At 44.7% G+C, this 21,541-nt stretch overlaps 1 long non-coding RNA gene and 1 pseudogene across 7 annotated transcripts in view; both read right to left on the reverse strand.

Moving 5' to 3' along the window:
• Window positions 1–21,541, reverse strand: part of LOC102124823 (uncharacterized) — a 178,294-nt gene that overhangs the window by 112,736 nt on the left and 44,017 nt on the right. For all 7 annotated transcript variants that reach the window (XR_012420521.1, XR_001483589.4, XR_010579547.2 and 4 more), the window contains exon 2: window positions 2,218–2,354. This is a non-coding gene — a long non-coding RNA (uncharacterized lncRNA). The remainder of the gene's footprint in view (window positions 1–2,217; window positions 2,355–21,541) is intronic.
• On the reverse strand, window positions 12,972–15,488 carry LOC107126489 (sodium/hydrogen exchanger 7-like; annotated as a pseudogene).

Consider the following 21,541-nt stretch of genomic DNA (forward strand, 5'->3'; position numbering starts at 1 on the left):
CACCCAGGCTGGAGTGCAGTGGCGCAGTATCAGCTCATTGCCTCCCAGGCTCAAGCGATCCTTCCACTACAGCCTCCTGAGTAACTGGGACTACAGGCGCCCACCACCACACCCAGCTAATTTTTGTTTTTTGTTTTTTGTTTATTTTAATAGAGACAGGGTTTCGCCATGTTGCCTAAGCTGGTCTCAAACTCCTGAGCTCAAGTGATCCACCCACCTCGGCTTCCCAAAGTGCTGGGATGATAGGCGTGAGCCACCATGCCTGGCAACATTTTATCATCTTTCTTTTTTTTTTTTTTTTGGTAGAAAGAGCCTTACTCTGTCTCCCAGGCTGAAGTGCAGTGGCAGGCTCACTGCAGCCTCTGCCTTCCGGGTTCAAGTGATTCTCCTATCAGCTTCCCTAGTAGCTGGGATTACAGGCGTGCATTACCGTCCCCAACTAATTTTTGTAGTTTTAGTAGAAATGGGGTTTCACCATGTCGGCCAGGCTGGTTTCCAATTTCTGACCTCAAGTGATCTGCCGGCCTCAGCCTCCCAAAGTGCTGGGATTATAGCTGTGAGCCACCACACCTGGCTTTATCATCTTTTTAAAGACATAGCCACATGAGGCCGGGCGCGGTGGCTCACGCCTGTAATCCCAGCACTTTGGGAGGCTGAGGAGGGTGGATCACGAGGTCAGAAGATCAAGACCATCCTGGCTAACATGGTGAAACCCCATCTCTACTAAAAATACAAAAAATTAGCCGGGCGTGGCAGCGGGCGCCTGTAGTCCCAGCTACTCGGGAGGCTGAGGCAGGAGAATGGCGTGAACCCAGGAGGCGGAGCTTGCAGTGAGCCGAGATCGGGCCACTGCACTCCAGCCTGGGTGACAGAGCCAGACTCCATCTCAAAAAAAAAAAAAAAGAAAAAAAATATACAGTCATCCCGCTCTGCTAGCAAACATTAAACTTACTTCCTTTATCTTTCTGTATATTTGCACCCTTGAACTCACTTGTCTTCATCCTCTCCCCTCCTCCCCACTCTCCCTTCCCAGTCTCTGTTATCTGTTTTTCTACTTTCTACCTCCATGTGTTCAAATGTTTTAGCTCCTACATGTAGTGAGAATGTGCAATATTTGTCTTCTTGTGCCTGGCTTATTTCACTTAAGATAAGGTCCTCCATTTCCATCCATGGTGCCTCAAATAATTTAATTATTTCTTTTTTATGGTAGAATAGTATTTCATTTTGTATACATAGTACATTTTTATTTTTATTTTATTTATTTAGAAACAGAGTCTCGCTCTGTCGCCCAAGCTGGAGTGCAGTGGCACGATCTCAGCTCACTGCAACCTCCGCCTCCTGGGCTCAAGTGATTCTCCTGTCTCAGCCTCCTAGTGGCTGGGACTACAGGCACCCGCCACCACACTCAGCTAATTTTTTCTTTTTAGTAGAGATGGGATTTCACCATGTTGGCCAGGCTGGTCTCCAACTCCTGACCTCAAGTGATGTACCCGCCTCAGCCTCCCAAAGTGCTGGGATTATAGGCATGAGCCACCACACCTGGCCCATACTACATTTTTTAATGTATTCATCTGTAGACAGACACTTAAGTTAATTTCATATCTTTGTTATTGTGAACAGTGCTGCAAATAAAAATGCAAGTACAATTTCATTGGCCGCTAGAGTCATATAGCAAAGTAGGAATGAAGTGAGATCTTTCCATGTGCCATGAAAGAGCAAAGCAGGAAATACTTAGTTTGCACAGAGCTGATAATTCTCACAGAAAACGACATTCATTCCAGTGGAAGACAGCCAAAGCTGACAATGCTAAAGAACTTGACTCTACCCTGGGTCTGAATGAGACCCCCTGAGATTAAGCAGAATGACAAACTGGTAAGAGCTGTAATTTTTTTGCACTTTAATTGATAAAAGAAATTTTAATTCTTGGACGTTGATTTCTTCCTGGGAATTTAGTAATGGGAAAGCTTCAAATGTTTATTGTTTTAAAGTGGGATGATTTTATTTTGCTGATGTTATATTACTTAAGGTGTTTTTATGTCATCATCTGGGCTCTGATATTCTACATCAGCTACCACAGCTAGGCATAAATTGAAATGTAAAACAGCATAGCGATTTACTTTCAGCCAAGAGTGCAGAACAGCCTTGTTGGTAATTTAATTCATGTTCCTTTTCCATCCCATTTCAGATCCTTCCATTAGCAGAAGATAAACCTCCTACCTGTGGTCACAGGAGAACACTCAGAGGAGCCATGGTTATATTAGGAATGTGTTCTTAGGAAGGCAGAAACGGGAACATCTGGAGAAACTGATGGTCTCCTCCACCGAGGGAAGTCGCCACACTGGACATGGAAAACCCTAAGGATGAATAAAGGAACAAAAAGTTGGGGAATAGCAAGGAAAGGCACTACTTACTCCCTTGGGTGAGTTGTACCATGGTCTAGGCTTGGAGGGATGTTACTGAGAAGCCCAATGGCTGCCATAGGTCCAGGCTATAATCCCTAGTGGGGGTTTATCATTAATAAAGCTAATTTACAATCTCCATCTGCATGGAATAAACGCTGCATTTGCTTCTCAAATGATTTGAAAGTTGGAAGTCAGAGAAAAGCTGTAATTTAAACCACAACAGAGACCTTTAGGAAAACTTAAAGCAGGATACTTATTTCTTTTTTTTTTTTTTTTTTTTTTTTTTTTTTTTTTTTTTTTTTTTGAGACGGAGTCTTGCTCTGTAGCCCGGGCTGGAGTGCAGTGGCCGGATCTCAGCTCACTGCAAGCTCCGCCTCCCAGGTTTACGCCATTCTCCTGCCTCAGCCTCCCGAGTAGCTGGGACTACAGGCGCCCGCCACCTCGCCCGGCTAGTTTTTTGTATTTTTTAGTAGAGACGGGGTTTCACGGTGTTCGCCAGGATGGTCTCGATCTCCTGACCTCGTGATCCGCCCGTCTCGGCCTCCCAAAGTGCTGGGATTACAGGCTTGAGCCACCGCGCCCGGCCGCTTATTTCAAATATAATCTTAGAAACTCAAACTATAAAACAGATCAAAGTGGAGTTCTTTTAGTGAAAGAGGAGAACCGCGAGTTGTGGAATCCATCCACTCAGCATCCCCCTTGCCTCCTTTGGGGTCTCTTGAGTGCTCCTCTGAGCACAGCTTGAAAATCACTGCCTTAAGGAATCAGAACCACTGGCCACTTTCCATGACAAAGAGGCAGTCAGAAGAGCCTAACTCCTTCATTATCCCAGAAAAAAATACTCCCAACTTCTCCTTTCAGAGCATTACAAGAATGAGGACTCTCCATTTCCTCGCGGTCAATATTGCGCACTCTTTAAGTTCAATATGCAGAAGAATCACCTGGCATTCCTGTTTGCCATATAGATTCCTAGGCCCCACCTGCAGAGGTAATAGTCACTGTTTCTAGGGATGATTTTCTTCTTCTGTTTTTTCTTTTTTTGAGATGGTACCTCCCTCTGTCGCCCAGGCTGGAGGGCAGTGGCGCAATCTTGGCTCACTGAAACCTCCGCCACCTGGGATGAAGTGATTCTCCTGCCTCAGCCTCCGAAGTAGCTGGGGGTTCTGCAGGTTCAGGAGGAACCTGCACTTTCAAAAGCACTCAGGTAAATCTAGGTTTGTCATCCTGAGGACTACACTTTGAGAAATACAAGAGTCAAAAAGAAAACTAATGGAGAATATATTGAAAGTATCCAGTGGGCCTGGATTATGAAGAGACTTGAATGCCAAGCAAAGACATTCAGACTTTATTCCATGAACAGCAGAAAGCTACTGAAGTTATTTGAGCAATAGGGTAGTATCAGCAAAGGTGAACTTCAAGAAAGTCAACCTGGGCCCCGCACGGTGGCTTACACCTGTAATCCCAGAACTTTGGGAGGCCAAGGAGGGTGGATCACTTGAGGTCAGGAGTTTGACATCATCCTAGCCAACATGGTGAAATCCCTCTCTACTAGAAATTTTAAAATTAGCCTGGTGTGGTGGCGGGCACCTGTAATCCCAGCTACTCGGGAGGCTAAGGCAGGAGAATCACTTGAGCCCGGGAGGTGGAGGTTGCAGGGAGCCGAGATCGCCCCACTGCACTCCAGCCTGGGTGACAGAGGGAGATTCCATCCCCACCTCCACCCCCAAAAAAAAGAAAGAAAAGAAAAAAGAAAGTCAATCTGAAAGTAGGATGTGAAAATAATAGGAGAAGGAAAAATAAGGTAAGAGGCTGTCGTGTGGGTCTGAGAAAGAAATGAGGAGTTTCCAGATTTGGACAGTGAAGGTGAAAATCAAAAGAAGAGAATAGGTTATAGTCTTTCTTCTATGGAACTGTAAGAAATAAATTTCTGTTGTTGAAGCCACCCAACCTATGGTATTTTCTTATAGCAGCCTGAGCTTACTAAGATAGTCTGCAAAGAATCAATATGATTTGGCAGAGGTTGGAACTGAATATTAAGAGGAAAGATAGATTCAAATATGAGGCCAGGGTTTCTTATCCAAACAGAAGGCGAGATGGTTGTTCCTTTAACAGAAATGGGAAGGAAAGAGATTGGACTTTGGGACTGTATTGGGCATGCCAGCCATTGTGCTGCTCAGCCGCTGGCCCTGCTGAAGTAGTAAGGGCAGTTCTCAGGAGCCACATAATCCCTCCAACCACAACTGGTCAAGCAAGTGTGGACCCCTGACCTAAAGGCAACCAACCTATAGACTGACCAGAAACCTCAGCATTTCCCTAGTTCAAAAACATAGCACAGCCAATCAGATTACCTGTCTCAGGAACTTGAGGGGAATAAAAGCAAGGAAATGAAGCTGTCAAGTGTAGATAACCCTGAAAAGATATTGAGGATCATGGGCTGAGTGCAGTGGCTCACGTCTGTATTCCCAGCACTTTGGGAGGCTAAGGTGGGAGGATACTTGAAATCAGGAGTTCAAGACCAGCCTAGTCAACATGGTAAAACCCTGTCTACTACAAAAAAAAAAAAAAAAAAAAAATTAGCCAGGCGTAGCAGTGCATGACTGTAGTCCCAGCTACTCAGAACTCTGGAGTCTGAGGCAAGAGAATCACTTGAACTTAGGAGGTGGAGGTTGGAGTGAGCCAAGATCCTACCACTGCACTCCAGCCTGGGTGACAGATTGAAACTCCATCTCCAAAAAAAAAAAAAAAAAAAGGGTCATGAACTTAAGAACCATAAGCATAAGTAAAATGAAGATGCAGAAACTGTGAGAGAAAGGGAAGACCTAAGCTAGCAGCTAAGACATGAGGAAGCAGACGTGCAGAAAGTGAGTCTCACCAACAGCACTAGAGTAGAACTGAGGTCCCATAACTGGGTGTTTTGGGATTCCCTCCTTACCTGGCACATAGTAAGCACTCAAGAAGCAGGTACTTTTAGAATTTAAAATAGAGGCCATTTGAGTCCTGCTCCATTCCCCAGTTCCTGCTCTTCTTAAATGCTTGATGTCCACTTTCACCAGGTTCCCAGGCACATTCATTTCACAACATACCGCCTCATTGCTTGGCAACTTGAATGAAAATTTGGTCATAGTCAAGCAAGTGTGTAAGGCAAGGACATACGGTATGTAGGGAACTTTCAGAAAATCAAGGTATAGAAGAAAAGACTGCTGGAAACAGAACTGGAGCTCAGGAGAGAGTCAAGGCAAAATGTTGATTTGAAGGTCATGTCCACAAAGCATTAAGTAAGGGCCAGATAATGACAAAGCAGATCACATATATCGCAACAAGAAGAAAGACAAGCATAAATCCTGAAGAAACTCTTCACTTAGAGGGTGGGAAGAGAAAGGAGGCAAAAGAGACAGAATCCATCTTTGTGAAGGCCTCAGTCTATTTTTGCACCAGGTTTATCCATGATGATTTGCATTGATTATATGAACAGAGCTGCTTTTATCCTATACGACTCAGTGGTTACTGGGAGACCCGCTTTCCCTGGTTTCATATTTTCACATAAAGGAAGTTGGTTGGGAATTGCTCTCAGAATCAACACCTGTGGGATAATGGAAGGAAGCAGGATTACAGTGTCTTAGTCTGCTCACTCAAGTTGTCATAACAAAGAACCGTAGTGGCTTAAACAGCAAACATTTATTTCTCACAGTTCTAGAGACTAGGAAGTCCATAACCAAGTCAGTTCCTGATGAGGGTCCCCTTCCTGGATTGCAGAGGCCAGCTTCTCACTAGATCCTCACATGGCAGAGAAAGAATATCGCTCTCAGGCCAGGCACGGTGGCTCATGCCTGTGATCCCAGTACTTTGGGACGCCAGAGAGGACAGATCACCTGAGATCAGGAGTTTGAGACCAGCCTGGCCAACACAGTAAAACACTGTCTCTACCTAAAATACAAAAAGAAAACAGGCATGGTGGCACATGCCTGTAATCCCAGCTACTCAGGAGGCTGAGGTGGGAAAATCACTTGGATCCAGGAGGCAGAGGTTGCAGTGAGCTGAGATGGCACCATTGCACTCCAGCCTGGGCAACAGAGTGAGACTCCATCTCAAAAACAAAAAAAAGAAAGAAAAGAATATTACTCTCTCCTTCTCTTTTTATAAAGACACTATTCCCATCATTAGGGGCCCACCCTCACAACCCCATCTAAACCTAATTACCTCCTCAAAGACCCCCACTTCCCAATACCATCACATTAGGGGTTAGGACTTCCATCAGTGAAATTTGGGAGGACACAATTCAACCCATAGCACAGAGGAAGAGGGGAGGCTGCAATGCAAACACAGCAAAGCTTCACAGGACTGCCAGATTTAGCAAATAAATATACAGGATGCTCACTTAAATCTGTAAGGTGGGGCAAAGTAGTTCATGCCTATAATCCCAGCACTTTGGGAGGCGGAGGTGAGCAGATAACTTGAGCCCAGGAGTTTGAGACCAGCCTGGGCAACATGATAAAACTCCATCTCTACAAAAAATTAGCCACGCATGGTGGCGTGCACCTGTTGTCCCAGCTTCACAGGAGGCTGAGGTGGGAGGATCACTTGAGCCCTGGGAGGTCAAGGCTGCAGTGAGCTGTGATTGTGCCACTGTACTCCAGCCTGAGTGACAGGGTGAGACCTTGTCTCAAAAAAAAAAAAAAAAAAAGACCGGGCGCAGTGGCTCATGCCTGTAATCCCAGCACTTTGGGAGGCCGAGGTTGGCAGATCACGAGGTCAGGAGATCGAGACCATCCTGGCCAACATGGTGAAACCTCGTCTCTACTAAAAATACAAAAATTAGCTGGGTGTGGTGGCACATGCCTGTAATCCCAGCAACTCAAGAGGCTGATGCATGAGAATCGCTTGAACCCAGGGGCAGAGGTTGCAGTGAGCTGAAATAGTGCCACTGCACTCCAACCTGGAGACAAAGTGAGACTCTGTCTAAAAAAAAAAAAAGAATGTTAGATAAACAGCAAAAATAATAATGTCCCATGCAATATTTAGAATCTATAAATACCAAAACAATTATTTGTAGTTTACCTGAAATTCAAATGTAACTGAGCATCCTGTATTTATTTTATCTGGAAACCCTAAGGCTTCAGCCACCCCACAGGGCACTCTGAAGCTGGGCTAGTTCTTTTTTTTGTTTTTTTTTTGAGATGGAGTCTTGCTCTGTCGCCCAGGCTGGAGTACAGTGGTGTGATCTCGGCTCACTGCAAGCTCCGCCTCCTGGGTTCATGTCATTCTCCTGCCTCAGTCCCCCAAGTAGCTGGGACTACAGGCGCCCGCCACCATGCCCGGCTAACTTTTTTGTATTTTTTAGTAGAGACGGGTTTTCACTGTGTTAGCCAGGATGGTCTCGATCTCCTGACCTCATGATCCACCCGCCTCGGCCTCCCAAAGTGCTGGGATTACAGGTGTGAGCCATCGCACCCAGCCAAGCTGGGCTAGTTCTTTTAGCCTATCCTGAGTTGGGTAAGGGCACAGAATCTTTAAGTATGAATATAGTAAATTATGTAAATAAGTATGAATATTGGCAAGGTGGATTTATACCTCCACATAGACCAGTCATTGGATGCAGCTGCCCCTAGGAGGAGGGCAGAACTTTGAGTAAGGTGGTTCTCGTCGGCCACAGACAGTTCCTGGAAAGTGCCAGCTGCTGGAGAGTGTCAGCCAACTATAATCCCAGCAGCTGGAGGGGTAAGTCCTTCAGTCCTGGAGGGAGGATCTGTGTGGTGTAACAGTTACCTACAGCTCTCTCCCCAATTAAAACCTCCGACGATACATAATTTATTTATTCCCTTCTGTGTTTTCAGCAATATGCTAGGCCCTAGAGTCACCTCTCCTCTAATTGTAAACTGTCAGTTAATGAAAAGAAAGAGAGAGAAGCAAATCTAAATATTTGGTCATTTTTAATATTGAAAGTCTCATTTATTTTCCTTGGTTTTCTGAGATGGATGGCTCCTGTGATACCTTTTCTTTTAAAAGATATTTTTCTGATGATACAATTAATTCTCCATCCATTTCTAATAAAATAATTTACAATAAACTAGGAAAAGATATTTTCTTTTTCTTTTCTTTTTTTTTTTCAGATAGAGTCTCACCTCTGTCACCCAGGCTGGAGTGCAATGGTGCGATCTCAGCTCACTGTAACTTCCACCTTCCGGGTGCAAGCAATTCTCCTGCCTTAGCCTCCCAAGTAGCTGGGATTACAGATGCCCACCACCACACCCAGTTAACTTTTGTATTTTCAGTAGAGACAAGGTATCACCATGTTGGCCAGGCTGGTCTCGAACTACTGACTTCAGGTGATCTGCCCGCCTCCCCCTCCCAAAGTACTGGGTTTACAGGTGTGAGCCACCACACCCGGCCTGAAAAGGGGTTTCTAACAAAAACCTAAAATAAGTCTTGTTCTTTTTTTTAATTTGACTCTTTGTAGAATTTAACTCTTTTATTATGGAAATTTTCAAACATACACAAGCATAGAGAAAATAGATTAATGGTTGCTATGGACCTGTCATTATCTTCAACAATAATCAACATTTTGCCAATCTCCAAACATCATTCTAAAGAACAAAACATTAGACCACATCTCCACAGAACTCAGAAACAACACATAATGATGCCTACTTTTATCATCGATAGTAGACATTGTCCTAGAGTTACCAAGCAATGCAAAAATACCAGAAAAAAAAAGAAATAAGTATGAATATTGGCAAGGTAGATTTATACCTAGAAAATCCAATGAATCACAGGTAATCTATATGGACTAATTAAAACTTTCAGAAAGGAAACAAGATTAACATATAAAAATCTACAGCTTTTCTAAAATCAGAAAATATCTATTTAAATATGTAATAGAAAAGAAAGCTATATTCAATTTCAATAGACCTTGGGTTATTTAGGAAAAAAACTTAAAAATATGAAAGCTGTTGCCAGGCATGGTAGCTTATGCCTGTAACCCTATCACTTTGGGAGGCTGACATGGGTGGATAACCTGAGTACAGGAGTTCAAGAACAGCCTGGGCAACGTAGCGAAACCCAGTCTCTACAAAAAATCAGCCAGGTGTGGTGGCACATGCCTGTAGTCCCAGCTACTTCGGAGGCTGAAGTGCAAGGATCACCTGGGCCTGGGCAGTTGAGTGAGCAGAAATTGTGCCACTCCACTCCAGCCTGGATGACAGAGTGAGACCCTGTCTCAAAAAAAAAGAAAAGAATATTGTTGAGGATAACCATATAATTTTAATGAAGGCCATAAAAGATATTTCTAAATGAAAAGACTCAATAGTATGCAGATATTATACCCCCAAATTAAATAACAAATGTAACATAACTTTTATCAAAATTACAACAGGATACTTTATAGAAGTAGCAAGTTAATTTTAAAGTTCATCTATGAGTTGTGCCAAAAAAGTTAAGGTTCATTAGAAAAAGAACTTTACCAGATGTCAACTATGTTGTAAAGTCACAATAATTGAAATAGCACTGGGAAAAAATAGACCAATAGATCAATATGAATAGAATAAAAAGTACAGAAAATATATATATATATATATACACACACACATATATATATGTGTGTGTGTCCATTTGTGTGTGTGTGTGTAATCTTAGTATATGTTAAAGGAGACATTTAAATTACTTGGGAAATGACAGACTAATAGATAGTGTTGGGACAAGGAGCTATCCATTTGGAAGAAAAAAAACAAATTAAATCCCTTTCTAAGACTGGGCACAGTGGCTCATGCCTGTGATCCCAGCACTTTGGGAGGCCAAGTGGGGCAGAACGCCTGAGGTCAGGAGTTTGAGACCAGCCTGGCCAACATGGTGAAACCCTGTCTCTACTAAAAATACAAAAAATAGCTGGGTGTGGTGGCCGGTGCCTGTAATTCCAGCTACTCAGGAGGCTGAGACAAGAGAATCGCTTGAACAAAGGAAGCAGAGGTTGCAGTGAGCCAAGATGGTGCCACTGAACTCCAGCCTGGGCAACAGAGCAAGACTCCATTTCAAAAACAAAACAAAACAAATCCCTTTCTCATACCATACATAAAAATAAATTTGTCTGTTTGTTTGTTTGTTTGTTTTTTGAGACAGGTTCTCACTCTGTTGCCCAGACTGGTTACCAGTGGCATGATCTTGGCTCACTGCAACCTTTGCCTCTTGGGCTCAAGCGATCCTCCCACCTCAGCCTCCCAAGTACCTAGAACTGAACTAAAGGTATGTGCTACCATGCCTGTCTCATCTTTGTGTTTTTGTAGAGACAGGGTTTTGCCATGTTGCCCAGTCTGGTCTCAAACTCCTGAGCTCAAGTGATCATCCTGCTTCAGCCTCCCGAAGTGTTAGGATTATGGGTGTAAGCCACTGTGCCCGGCCTCAATTTTATTTTATTGAACCATATGAAATTGCCACTCCTGTTTTTACAAAATGGTTGAATATCAGCAAATTCATATGGCTCGAATTAATTAAATAGTTTCCTGATTTGCACACATCATCAATTCGAACACAAAGTTGTGAAGCAGGCCGGGTGTGGTGGCTCATGCCTGTAATCCTAGCACTTTGGGAGGCCAAGGCAGGTGGATCACCTGAAGGCAGGAGTTCAAGACCAGCCTGGCCAACATGGCAAAACCCCATCTCTACTGAAAATACAAAATTAGCCAGGCGTGGTGGCAGGTGCCTGCAATCCCAGCTACTAGGGAGGCTGAGGCAGGAGAATCACGTGAACCCGGGCGTGCAGAGATTGCAGCGAGCCAAGGTCACACCACTACACTCCAGCCTGGGTGACAGAGCAAGACTCCATCTCAAAAAAATAAAAATAAAAAATGAAAACGTTGTGAAGCAATGTCTTATTTAAAAATTAACCATTAAACATGCTAATTGAGAAGATTAAATGGCTGATTTCATTATGGGTGGACTAGACTGGGACACTATTTTTTCTGCCATAATAAGAAAATGCCCACGTTATTGAAAGCATTTTTTAGAAACTGGGTTGCTAAAAAAAAAAATGCTACTGCTGAAGCACAGAAACATGGGGAGAAACTCAAACTTTTCCCAAAAGGTCTTTCAGTATTTCAGCACTACAGGTGTGGGTGGACAGAATAGCTCATACAGGAAGAACCCAAACTGAAAACCTAACTTTCAAATCACACCCACATGTTAAGCTGGTGCAGCAGCCTCCCCAGATAAAGGGAAAATGACCCTTCTCTGCACAGCACTCAATGGCATAAAGATACTCGGATTCTTAAACTTACAGAAGACAGGACCTTCTAGTGGGTTGAAAATACTTAACGTTCCATTGACTCGCCTCTGATTCCTCATGCGGCCACTGAAATCTCATGCATTTGTCAGCTCAAAGTTCGGAATTCTACCCAGTTTTGAGACTACTATCTTGTATTTCTTTGCAGTTAATTTTTGCATAGAGATTTATTTCCCTCTGAATTCTAGCCTGTTGCCTTGCAGGTTTCTTGCTGCCTTCCCTTCCCCAGATAATAGCATCCTACAAAGTTTGGTGCTATTTCTAAATCCACTGTAGATACCTCAGTCTTACTATTTCCTAGGCTGTCAGCTCATATGGTAGCCCTCAAAGTTTAATGCTTTTTGCAGTGATACCATCATCAGTTTCTAAATACCTCCTTTCTTCAGATTAACTAAAAAATAACAGTGTAACGCTATTTGCCTTTGGTTATTTAATTTTATTTATTTTATTTATTTATTTATTTAAGAGAAGTCTCACTCTTGTCCCCCAGGTTTGAGTGCAATGGCTTTATCTAGGCTCACTGCAACCTCAGCCTCCCGGGTTCAAATGATTCTCCTGCCTCTGCCTCCCAAGTAGCTGGGATTAAGGCACCTGCCACGATGCCCGGCTAATTTTTGTATTTTTTAGTAGAGATTCGGTTTCACCATGTTGGCCAGCTGGTCTCGAACTCCTGACCTCAGATGATCCGCCTGCCTCGACCTCCCAAAGTGTTGGGATTACAGGTGTGAGCCACCGCGCCTGGTCTGGTTTTAAACATATTATAACTACTTCTTTATGGACATCTCCAGAGAAGGAACTATAATTCTTTTTTACATGTTGAAATGTTTGTGGATGTATCTTCAAATCTTCAGTCTAGAAGAAACACAGGTAGCATAAAAGTCAGGAATCCTGATATGAGGTTGCAGTCACACAGCCTTCATTGCCAGAGCCTCCACTCATATTATTTTTTCATGTTTTCTGTTCCATTTAACAACAGTTTCCCATAATCTCTGGAGGTCCAATCTCAATTGCCTTCCTTCTCGATCTTTCTTTCAGCCTGTTCTCCCCTAACTTGATATTTCTGTGGTCAGCTTGACTTGCACCACTGTGTACTGACATGCAGCCTCTCGAAAGAGGAAGCCCTCCACACAGCACCTGCCCTGCCTTGTTCAGATACTGACCATTAAAGTATGCTATTTTTTTGTTTGCTTAACTGAAACAGTGCACTACTATCTGAAAAAAAAAAAAGTAGAAATAGGTCTACGTTTGTCTGAATTTAGAGACACTTTTGCCTCACCATCTGCATCGTGAGTTAAATTTTAAGTGTTAACAATAGCTTCAGACCCCAACAAAATAGAAAAGTTAGTTCAATCTAGTCACTGCCCCACCTCAAGCAACACTAGGGTTTGAAGCTATCCTCACCCCTTTGGAAGCCTCCTCCATCGTGCCAGGGTTTGGAGGGAAAGTCAAACATTATCTTCCAGAGGAAACACTAGGTGGGCACCCCGGCTCGAAACCTTCTGGTTTCCCATTCCCAGGTCCCGCTCCAGCACTTCCTCTGAGCTGCTCTTCATTCTCCAGCTGCCCTCCAGACCCGTGGAGGCAGTATGGGAACCTGAGGAGCCATTTGCAGTCACTGTGCTGTCCCCGTAGGTCAATGTGAGGTCGCCTTCAGTCAGAATAAAATCAGAGTTTCCCTCTCTCAGTGGCTTTTGGTTATCGTACACCTCCATGACTGGTCAGACATCGAGCTAGCAAGCTACACCAGGCGGGAGAGTGGCGGTTAGGAGAGCCACTGTGTCTACACCAGGCGGGAGAGTGGCGGTTAGGAGAGCCACTGTGTCTACACCAGGCGGAAGAGTGGCGGTTAGGAGAGCCGCTGTGTCTACACCAGGCGGGAGAGTGGCGGTTAGCGGGGAGCCGCTGTGTCTACACCAGGCGGGAGAGTGGCGGTTAGCAGAGAGCCGCTGTGTGTGAGGATGGGCTTCAGGTAATTACGATCAAAGCTGTACCACAGCCTGAATATCCACGTACTCTCCTGTTTTGTCCGGTTTCCTCTGGCAGAATCTGGGCTGTCCCCTTGTAAGACTTGAAAGCTGTGGTTGTTGGCTGGTGGATCTTGACCGGGGTCAACACCAACTCTGAAGTACTGCCAGTGGTGTTCATTGTGGTCCTCTTTGGAGGGCTCCTCGAGGCCAACTCTGATATTAAGCCATGACAACATGGGTGTTGTGCCTCCTCCAATGATCCAGATGGTGAAGAACACGATGAAAGGCATGGTGGTGAACATCATGTGGCGAGCATAGGATGCCGTGTCACGGATGGCCAACGCAAACGCCATTGCTCCTGAGGCCTGAAAACATCATCATGTGTTGGAAATTCCAGCCAATCTTATGCCTTCTGCCCAAGTTGAGGAAGAGGGAGAGCAGGTCGATATGGGCAGCTCTACCCAGGAAAACGGCAACGAAACCTCCAATGATGAAAATGGGGCTGAAAACACGCTTCTGGAAGGTAAATAGCACCAGGACCATGCAGAAGAAGATGAAGTTTTCTGCCAGGAAATGTAACACCTCAAAGAGCTGCTTGGTTTGACTTCTTGATTCCACGGACAGATTGTTGTAGGTGTAATGAGCTTGTGTGATTCCACAGAAAAGGACAGCTACAACGCCTGTAAATTCGTAGGCTTCTGCCAAGAGAAACGTGCTCCAGGACACGAGGAAGAAGAGCGCCCTCTCCAGCAGGGGGAAGCAGTCCAGTTTGGTAAACTTGGTCACCAGTCACAGCTCCCATGGTAAAACAGCCACTAAATATGCCTAGAAAAATGCCAACTGACTTTAAAAAGACAGCAGCATCAAAGGCGTGAGTTGAAGTTCAGTCCTGCTGACTGGCAGGCAACAATAGATGAGGAAAGTACAAGGGCAACAACGTCATTTAGGATGCTCTCTCCAAACAGAAGTACATAAAGATCCATGTCTGCATGCAATTCATTAAATATCGCCAGCACAGTCACTGGGTCAGTGGCAGAGATGATTGCTCCTAAAAAGAGACAATGTGCGTAGTAAAATTTATCTGAGAGCTGTCCCATAATCTTCATGAGCTTCACCATACCATACATGAGATTTCCAATAAGGAAGCATGAAACAACAGTCCCCAAGAAGGTGTGACCCGAGATTTCCAAAAAAGTGTCTCTTTAAGCTGTATCCAACATGGAAAATAACTGGAGGCAGAAGAATGTTGAAAAATACCTCTGGGTTGAATGTTACCTTCCATAGCGTGTCATTCTGCTCTACGCTGTTGATCTTGCCAGGGCTGATCTCTCCTTTCAGAGTGTATTGGAAGAACTTACCTCTGACATTGACTACTAAAGTGCTGAAGGCCCGATCTTCCCGAGTGCAGTTCAATGATTTGCGGCCACTGGTGGAAGGGGTACCATACCTCAGGATCACCCCAACGATAAGCCCACATATCATGGCCAGCCCGGTCTCATGCAGTAAGTGCACCCGGCAGTGCTTGAAGAGCCATATGGTGAGGATGGTGAGCGTGAGCAGCAGGACGAAGGTGAGCAGGCTCACACTTCTTGATTCCACGGACAGATTGTTGTAGGTGTAATGAGCTTGTGTGATTCCACAGAAAAGGGCAGCTACAACGCCTGTAGAATCAGGCGGAGGTGGAATCAGGCGGAGGTGGCTCTCCTCCGCCTCCTTCCCAGAGGAGGAGGCCGAGGCCGAGGCCATGACTCGAAGTCCCCGACCCAGCAGCAGCTGCAGCAGCATCTGCCGCCGCGGCAGCGCCTAGGCAACCCGACCCGGGCCTGGGCGCGCCGCGTCACCGGGCTCCATGGTCCCGGAGCCGCCCGCGCCTCCTCTGCCCGGGGACCGGCAGCACCACCACAGCTCCTCCTACTCGCGCCGAGTCGGAGCTGGGCCCAGAGCAGCGCCTCCATTCGTATTTAAAATGTAGTTTTTAGAAGAATAACCAAGGCCGGGCGCAGTGGCTTACGCCTGTAATCCTAACACTTTGGGAGGGTGAGGCGGGTGGATCACTTGAGGTCAGGAGATCAAGACCAGCCTGGCCAACATGAAGAAACTCCCGTCTCCACTAAAAATACACACACACACACACACACACACACACACACACACACACACACACACAAATTAGCCGGGCGTGGTGACAGGCGCCTGTAATCCTAGCTACTTGGGAGGCTGAAGCAGGAGAATCGCTTGAACCCAGGAAGCAAAGGTTGCGGTGAGCCGAGATGGCGCCATTGCACTGCAGCCTGGGCAGAAAGAGCGAAACTCTGTCTCGAAAAAATAAAAAAAAGAATAACAGAAAAAATGGCAAAATTTATTTAAAACCTTGGAGGGAGAAAGCTATCTTTACAAAACAGAGAGCCAAATTCATTCACGGATGACAGAAGGTACATAAAGTCGAGAAGTATCTGAATTATTACATAAAATATTTGCAACTGGTATAACAAAAATGTATACCTCACTTTATTTTTTATTTTTTTATTTTAGTTATGGAGATAGAGTTTCGCTCTTGTTGCCCAGGCTGGAGTGCAATGGCGCGATCTTGGTTCACTGCAACCTCTGCCTCCTAGGTTCAAGTAATTCTCCCGCTTCAGCCTCCCAAGTAGCTGTGATTACAGGCACGCGCCACCACGCCCAGCTAATTTTTGTATTTTTAGTAGAGATGGGGTTTCACCATGTTGGCCAGGCTGGTCTTGAACTCCTGCCTTCAGGTGATCCACCTGCCTTGGCCTCCCAAAGTGCTGGGATTACAGGCGTGAGCCACCACACCCGGCCTATTTTATTGTTTATACATATATTTAACATTTTATCTGAATTATCTAAATTTAGCTAAATATTTTAGATATATGTTTATATAAAGAACCTATTGATCAGGCCAGGCACATGGCTCATACCTGTAATCCCAGCACTTTGGGAAGTTGAGGCAGGCAGATCACCTGACGTCAGGAGTTCGAGACCACCTGGCCAACATGGCGAAACCCTGTCTCTACTAATACAGAAAAATTAGCTGGGTGTAGTGGTGCACACCTGTAGTCCCAGCTACTCGGAAGGCTGAGGCAGGAGAATTGCTTGAATCCAGGAAGCAGAGGCTGCAGTGAGCTAAAATTGCTCCACTGCACTCCAGCCTGGGCAACAGAGCGGGACTCTGTCTCAAAGAAAAAAAAAGAACATACTGATCAATAAAAAACAACCAAGTAGAAATCTACTATTCAATTAAAAATAACCCGGCCAGGCACAGTAATCCCAGCACTTTGGGAGGCCAAGACCGGAGGATCACGAGGTCAGGAGATCAAGACCATCCTGGCTAACACGGTGAAACCCTGTCTCTACTAAAAATACAAAAAATTAGCTGGGCGTGGTGGTGAGCACCTGTAGTCCCAGCTACTGGGGAGGCTGAGGCAGGAGAATGGTGTGAACCCGGGAGGCGGAATTCGCAGTGAGCCGAGATCACGCCACTGCACTCCAGCCTGGGTGACAAAGCGAGACTCTGTCTCAAAAATAAAATAAAATAAAATAAATAAAAAACATAAAATAACCCAGTTAAAAAATGGGTAAAGAATATAAACAATTTGCAGATTTGTTTATATTTGTTTATACTGCAGATTTGACAAGATACAAATGTTCAAAACCACATATAAAATGTTCATATGAATAAAACAAATTAATAAAATAATGAGAAATAAATCAAGTTAATAAAATCAGTGAATGAAATATGAGATATCAATTTTTGATCATGACTTTAAATCAGAAATTGAGACGAGTCTGCAGTTTTACCCTACCTGCAAGCTAACAACTTTTAGCCTACCACAGTTTTTGGGTTTTGTTTTGTTTTTTTCTTTTTTGAGATGGAGTCTCACTCTGTTGCCCAGCAAGGAGCACAGTGGTGTGATCTCGGCTCACTGCAACCTTTGCCCACCTCCCGACTAGGATTATAGGCATCTGCCGCCATACCCAGCTAAGTTTTGTATTTTTAGTAGAGACGGGGTTTCACCATGTTGGCCAGGCTGGTCTTGAACTCCTGACCTCTGGTGATCCACCCGCCTCGGCCTCCCAAAGTACTGGGATTACAGGCGTGAGCCACTGTGCCCGGCCCACAGTTTTTATATCTATTTGCTGATAGAAGATAAAACTCCTAGAAAAACAAGATGCTCTGATCAGCAAATACATGTATAAAATCTGTTTGGTGCTTATGTTCCTAATTTTAAGTTAATTAATTGGCATTCTGGTATATGCAACGGTCTCTTATAAGTTTGGTTAGAGTGAGTCAGTTGCCAAGAGTATAGTATGATCAACTCTGAATATTAATTAACTGATAAAGTGAAATCCTTGCACCTGCAAGACTGAAAACAGCGAGGACTCAAGGTACTGTCAACCTATCTGGACAGCCTTTCCCAAAGACATCTACCTCTCTGACCCCTTGCATGCCTTCATGAAACCAAAACATTTTCAGCTGTTTCTCTCTTGAGATTATTTCTCTCATCATCATAGTTATTTCCATTTTGTCAGTATCTCTGTTGAAAGGTATCATCCGAGGCCGGGCGCAGTGGCTCACACCGGTAATCCCAGTACTTTGGGAGGCCAAGACAGGCAGATCACGAGGTCAGGAAATCCAGACCATCCTGGCTAACATGGCAAGACCCCATCTCTACTAAAAAATACAAAAAACTAGCCGGGCAAGGTGGCAGGCGCCTGTAGTCCCAGCTACACAGGAGGCTGAGGCAAGAGAATGGCATGAACCTGGGAGGCGGAGCTTGCAGTGAGCTGAGATCGGGCCACTGCACTCCAGCCTGGGTGACAGAGCAAGACTCCGTCTCAAAAAAAAAAAAAAAGAAAAAGGTATCATCCGGGCTGGGCACGGTGGCTCACACCTGTAATCCCAGTACTTTGGGAGGCCAAGGCAGGTGGATTACCTGAGGTCAGGAGTTTGAGATCAGCCTGGCCAACATAGTGAAACCTCGTCTCTGCTAAAAATACAAAAAATTAGCCAGGCGTGGTGGTGGGCGCCTGTAATCCCACTACTAGGGAGGCTGAGGCAGTAGAATCGCTTGAACCCAGGATGCAGAGGTTGCAGTGAGCCAAAATTGTGCCATTGCACTCCAGCCTGGTCAACAAGAGTGAAACTCCATCTCAGAAAAATGTAAAAAATAAAAGGTATCATACAAATTTGAACACAATACTGCAGATGCAACCAAAACAGCACAGAATGTATGCACTGGATGCCATTTTTGTATAAATGTACCCTAAATCTGAATTGAGGGCTTTTTGCAAGCTGCTATACTTGTAGAATCCTATCAAGCTTGTATATAACTCCAACTTCCAAGTCTTTTTCACACAGGAAGGTAACACAGTAAAAGTAGATGAGAGCTTATACTCTGGATTCATACTTCCTGAGTTTGAATTCCTGCTCTGCCATGTGCTGACTGTGTAACCATGGACAAGTCACTTAATCCTCTAAATCTTAGTTTTCTCATCTGTAAAATAGGAATGATGAGCATACCTGCCTCAAAGCGTTGTTGTAAAGATTAAGTAAATTGCCTCAATTAAAATACTCTGTACAGGGCTGAGTGTGGTGGCTCATACCTGTAATCCCAGCACTTTGTGAGGCCGAGGTGGGAGGATCACTTGAGCCCAGGAGTTCGAGAACAGCTTGGGCAATATAGCAAGACCCCATCTTTACAAAAAAATCAAAAAAATTAGCTGGGCATGGTGGCACATGCCTGTAGTCTCAGCTACTTGGGAGGCTGAGGTGGGAGGATTGCTTGAGTTCAAGAGGTCGAGGCTGCAGTCACCGATGTTCAGGTCACTGCACTCCAGCCTGGGTGACAGAGCAAGACCCTGTCTCAAAAATAAAATAAAACAAGTAAAATACTTGGTACAATGCTGGCCATATCCCATGAACCCTCATTGTATGGATATATTTCATCATACTTAATCCTCCCAGGAATTCTATGGGGTACATACTACTGCATTCACTTTACAGATGAGAAATCTGAGATTTGTAGAGTTTAAGTACTTTGCCTTAGGTCAACTAACTGCTAAATGGCAGAGCCAGCCAAAGTTGTAATAAGACCTGCCTGACACAAAAGACCAAGTTCTTTTTCTTGTACCATTTGGTAACCTTCTTCCCCTTCCTGTGTTTCTACTTTTTTTTTTTTTTTTTTTTTTTGACAGTCTTTCGACCTCCTAGACTCAAGCGATCCTCCCACCACAGCCTCTGAGTAGCTAGGACCACAGGAGCATGCCACCATACTTAGCTAATTTTTGTTTTGTTTTCTGGTTTGGGGAGTTTTTTTGGTAGAGATAGGGTTTTGTCATGTTGCCCAGGCCAGTCTCAAACTCCTGAACTCAAGCAATCCACCTGCCTTGGCCTCCCCAAGTGCTGGGATTAAAGGCAGGAGCCACTTCTCCTGGTCTATACATTTTTTAAGCTTTCACATAGCACAATACAGAGGTTAAGAACAAAAGCTCAGCTGGGCTTGGTGGCTCACGCCTGGCTCACGCCTGTAATCCCAGCACTTTGGGAGGCCGAGGCCGGTTGATTACCTGAAGTCAAGAGTTCAAGATTGGCCTGACCAACATGGCAAAACCCCTTCTCTACTAAAAAATACAAAAATTAGCCAGGCGTGGTGTACACACCTGTAATCCCAGCTACTAGGGAGGCCGAGGCCGGAAGAATTGCTTGAACCTAGGAGGCGGAGGTTTTAGTGAGCTAAGATTGCACCACTGCACTCCAGTCTGGGGGACAGAGCAAGACTCCATCTCAAAAAAAAAAAAAAAAAAAAGAACAAAAATTCCAGACTGGGTGCAGTGGCTCACACCTGTAATCCCAGAACTTTGGGAGGCCGAGACAGGAGCACCACTTGAGCCCAGGGGTTCGAGGGCAGCCCGGGCAGCATAGGGAGACTCTATGTCTACAAAAAATTTAAATATTTGCCAGGTGTTGTGGCCTGCACCTGTAGTCCCAGCTCCCAGTTACTTGGGAGGCTGAGGTGGGAGGATCTGCTTGAGCCTGAGAAGTCAAGGCTATAGTGAGCCATGATCATGCCACTGCACTCCAGTCTGGGTGACAGAGTGAGACCTTGTCCAAAAAAAAAAAGAGAAAAGTGTGCCCGCTCTAGGGATAGACTGCCTTGTTCAATGATCTTGAATGAATTATTTAATCTCTATTTACAAAATCTGGGACAAGTCACTTAACTTCATCAAGTCAGTTTCCCCATCTGTAAAATAAGAATTTTAATAGTAATATCAGCCGGGTGCAGTGGCTCACGCCTGTAATTCCAGCACTTTGGGAAGCCGAGGTGGGTGGATCACCTGAAGTCAGGAGTTCAAGACCAGCCTGGCCAACATGGTGAAACCCCATCTCTACTAAAAATACAAAAATTAGCCGGGCGTGGTGGCAAGTGCCTGTAATCCCAGCTACTCAGGAGGCTGAGACAGGAGAATTGCTGGAACCCAGGAGGTGGAGGTTGCAGTGAGCCAAGATTATGCCACTGCCCTCTAGCCTGGGCGACAGAGTCAGACTTCATCTCAAAAAAAAAAAAGCATTTTAATAGCAATATCTACACTCAGGAGTTTCAGCACTGATTAAATGAGATAACATTTAACACAGTGCCCACCCATTTGCTAGCGAACAATAGATTTTACCTCTATTATTCCCTCTCCATTTTATATTGCTGGTTTCAGACAAGTACTTTGAGTGGTCAAAGTAATTCTGAATCCCAGAAAATCCATGCAACTCCTGATTATCAAAATATTCTCCTTTAAGTGCTCACATATCATCTGCTTAGTAAACCATCCTAGAGCATTCCTAGAAATTAACATTGAATTCACAAAGGTTTTCCTACATCTAAGATAGAAGT

The sequence above is a fragment of the Macaca fascicularis genome, chromosome 11, assembly GCF_037993035.2.
Source record: "Macaca fascicularis isolate 582-1 chromosome 11, T2T-MFA8v1.1".
Lineage (NCBI taxonomy): Eukaryota > Metazoa > Chordata > Mammalia > Primates > Cercopithecidae > Macaca > Macaca fascicularis.